This window comes from Podarcis erhardii (assembly GCF_964252035.2).
Source record: "Podarcis erhardii genome assembly, chromosome: 11".
Taxonomy (NCBI): domain Eukaryota; kingdom Metazoa; phylum Chordata; class Lepidosauria; order Squamata; family Lacertidae; genus Podarcis; species Podarcis erhardii.
In genome coordinates, this window is record NC_138501.1 from 36,898,624 (window position 1) to 36,902,739 (window position 4,116).

General features: G+C 41.8%; 1 long non-coding RNA gene across 1 annotated transcript; it reads right to left on the minus strand.

Moving 5' to 3' along the window:
- Window positions 1-609: 609 nt before the first annotated feature.
- Window positions 610-2,379, minus strand: LOC309352393. Its single transcript, XR_014161294.1, has 2 exons — window positions 2,300-2,379; window positions 610-878 (listed from the first exon to the last, which is right to left on the minus strand). It is a non-coding gene; the product is annotated as an uncharacterized lncRNA (long non-coding RNA).
- Window positions 2,380-4,116: the final 1,737 nt, after the last annotated feature.

Below are 4,116 nucleotides of genomic sequence, written 5' to 3' on the forward strand. Positions count from 1 at the left end.
TATGCACTTAAATCCCTTCCGCAAAATAGTGACCGTCTGGAGGCACCCTGGACTGTCCTGAATGTCTCATCGGCCAGAGAAGGAGTTATACGGAACATTGTATTTTCACTGAATAAACAATGCTTGAAGTTAATCTTCAGCTGACTGTCCTTCCCTAAGTGGTTTCTGGATTCTTGCCTGAGTGCATTAAGAGATGAAAGGATGCTGCATATCAGTTTGTCTTATTATTTTGTCCTATAGCAGTAAAGGAACTTGAGATGATATAATAGCAAATAGCAATTATTTTCAACCATTAGTGGGTACATATTTGGCCACAGAGTAATGTTCCATCTATTATTATTACTATTATTCAGCATCTTTTACTGTTTTCTTCCAGGAAACTACAAGTTTTGCATTCTTTGTTGCAGAATGAAGATTTACCCTGGACTTTTTAAAACTACAGTATTTAACCCACAATACTTAGGAATATAAGTACCTTGTGTCCTTGTTCCATGTTCTCAGATGCTCTGGGTGTTCAAACTATGTTCACATGATAGTAACTATATGCACATCAAGCTATTCTAAATATAACATCAGACGTGGGCATTGATTACATTTTGGCTCACAGGGTGTCTTCCACAGTAGTGGAACATCTTTAATAAGTTCAAAGATATAAGAATAGATGGGAAGGGGGAGCAGAATTGCAGTGCCAGATCCAAACTGCCCATAATCTATTGGTACATTTTAAAGCTGTGGTCACCTCAGCATAAACTGACTCCCCACAAACAAATGGTCAATAAAATAGACCCTCCAGAAGCAACCTTGGTGGTCTTGTACACGACTCTTCCACAAGCCCAGCTGTTAACATGAGAAGCACAGAAACCTTGATCACAGGGCTGCTGCAAAGATAAAGAAAATAAGATTATAAAACATAAATGATAATAGAGTTTAACCGCAGATCTCCGTGGCAATCCTTTGACTGCTCACTTGGGAATGTGGCCCATTGAACTCGCTGAGGGTAACTTCTAAGGACACAGGCAAAGGAAACCCTGCACATATGCTTGTATCAGAGAAAAGTGTTTGATCTGGGGAAAGAGGATTCAAAAATCTGGGAAGCTCAGTAGCCAACTGAACAAAAAAATCTAACCTTTATATTGTCTAGTGTACATGAAATTGGTGCTCTAAAAACAACCCAAACGAGATACGTCATTGCACAAGCAAGTTTTTAAACTTTTTTCACTGTCTCTGACAGAGACGCTGAGTTCCACCCAAAAATTGGGGGGGGGGCTCATCACATGCACGTGATGTCATGTGTGTGATGCACACGTGTGACATCATGTGCATTGGGAGGAAGCCACAAGGCTTGGCAAGGCCCACTGCCGCCACGTAGAGGCCCAGCAAGGCCCACCGCCATCGCAGGGAGGCCCGACAATGCCCAACCCCTCAAGATTGGGGGGGGGGCTCAGCCTCATCCCAACATACTTTGGGGAACTGAGGTGTCTTCAGCCCCATAGAGTTGGTGCCTATGGTCTCTGATCATTTCCTTTCTGTTTGTTATATTTTTTCTTCTGTGTTTATATTCCCAAGCTCCTTTAAGCATCTGTTTAATACCTTGCCCTGCCTAATTGTTCTTTTTTGTTTTGTTATGGTGGAGACTTTCTTCTCCCTCATACGTTTCTTATTTATGCTCCATGTTATTGCATTTGCAACACTCTTTCATTTCCATGCAAATGTCCAGAGGTGCAAATGAAGTTTTGCAGTGTTCGGCTTCATCCCACTCTCCCCACACTCACAAAAAAAAAATTAAACATCTGGCTCAACATGTAAGTGAAAGAAGACCCTATTTTCCCAATTTTTTCTCCTTCAGCAGCCACCCCTTGCAAAAGACCTTTCTAATTATTGTTGTTTTTCGGTTTTATGCCTTTTTATTGATTGAATTATTTTAATTCTGGTTTCTGTTTGTTTTAAATACTGTTTTATTTTGAGTGCTGGGTTGTGTTACTGACTGTTGTGCAAACTGCTTTGTGACCATCTATGGTGAAAAGCTGTCTATAAATACTGGAAGGAAAAACAAATAAATTTACAGGGATTTCCTACATATGCTTAACCAGGAGTAAGTTCTACTGTGTTCAGTGAGACTTAATGCCTTGCGAGTGGGCTTAGGATCACAGCCTTCATTACTGCACAATCCTGACAGATTTCACCGCAGAGCTGTCTGACGTGGCATTTGTTAAGCAACAATGCCCCAGAGGTTTTCCCCAGTCTGTGTCTTGCTCATGCTGCTTCCCCAAATGCTTTAGGGTTGCAAAACAATACTCACAGGCTGCAAATAGAACTGAGAAAACGGCAAGTTCGACACTTTCAAAGAAACACAAATACAATGTTTGTCATGTGGCCCTGTTGAGGGGAAGAGACCGGAAACCTGCACAGGAAATCCTCACTTGAAATATTACTTAACTTCTTCTCTGCTTGCAAATTTCTTATAGCAGCTGATACCAGCCGAGCCCTCTGAAAACTGAAGGCTTGTAAGCTAAAGGTAAAGGTACCCCTGCCCGTACGGGCCAGTCTTGACAGACTCTAGGGTTGTGCGCTCATCTCACTCTAAAAGCCGGGAGCCAGCGCTGTCCGCAGACACTTCCGGGTCACGTGGCTAGCGTGACAAGCTGCATCTGGCGAGCCAGCGCAGCACACGGAACGCCGTTTACCTTCCCGCTAGTAAGCGGTCCCTATTTATCTACTTGCACCCGGAGGTGCTTTCGAACTGCTAGGTTGGCAGGCGCTGGGACCGAGCGACGGGAGCGCACCCCGCAGCGGGGATTCGAACCGCCAACCTTTTGATCGGCAAGTCCTAGGCGCTGAGGCTTTAACCCACAGCGCCACCCACATCCCCTTGTAAGCTAGCGGGAACCTATTACGTAATCATCACATCGTTTCCAAAAAGGACTTCAGTTCTATGCAATTGACTGTGGCAAGCAGTTATTTGGCACGGGGTTGAGCCAAAATCTGAACACATTCACACCAGCTAATCTTCAGTGTGCTCTTTTACAGTTGCAGCTTGTGTAGTTTGCTCCTAATATTATCTCCAATCCCAATATGCATCTTTGCCATGTGGTGCCCAGTTGGCATTGACCTGTGACAGGCCCTTCCTGCTAGTGGCCCCCCAGTGGTAAAATGCCCTCCCTGGTGAAGTGTGTTTGCCTCCCTCATTACTGAGTTTGAGGAGGAATTTTAAAACATTCCTGTTTACCCAGGCATTTGATGGCTGAAAGACTGTTCCTGTCAGTTTCCTGGTTGAAAGATATAGTATGTTGACATCTGTGCTTTTTTTTCTTTAAAAAAAATGTTTAGGAGTACTCTCATTTTCTTACTCATATTGAAATATTGCCCGTCCATGAGGCCAAACTTAGATTCCCAAAATGTTTAGGGGTATGCATACCCTTACGTACCCCCAGAAAAAAATGCACTGGTTGACATTCTTAACCATAAGAGTATGTGATTGTTTCACGTGTCTTAAGAGTTTTAAAATGTTTTAAACATGTTTTGTTTTATTTTTAATTATATTGTTTTATCACTTTTTGCTGTCCTGGTATCCTTTAGGAAGAAGGGTGGGGTATAAATGTTAATGTTAATGATGATGATGATGATAACAATAATAATAATAATAATAATAATAATAATAATAATAATAATAATAATACTTCATAAAACAGTTTCAAAACTACTATAATGTACCTTAGAATAATCTTCAATTGTTTTAAATTATTGTTTTTTCTATGTTTTTAGCGCTTCAGTGTCGGGCAAGGGAACAACCCTCCAAAAAAGTCACTGGAAGGAGTACACTTTTAATGCTGACAGGGATAAGGGACAGGGTCTCATCCATCCCCCTCTTCTGCATCTTGGCTGTGCCCTAAAGTCTGTAAAAATTCCCAGTGAGGCTATCCCTCTTCTTTCATTTAATGCAAAATGAATTTTGAGATGTCCTGAGGGCTTTTTAAAAAAATTCTTTTCCCAATGAACAATTAAAGGCCATACCAATTAACATTTCCTCCTAAGGCCAAGTGGAGCTATTGTCACGGGGAAAATACTGGTTCCGCGTGCTTCCAAACGACTCTGCATATTGCTATGATTTCTATAAAG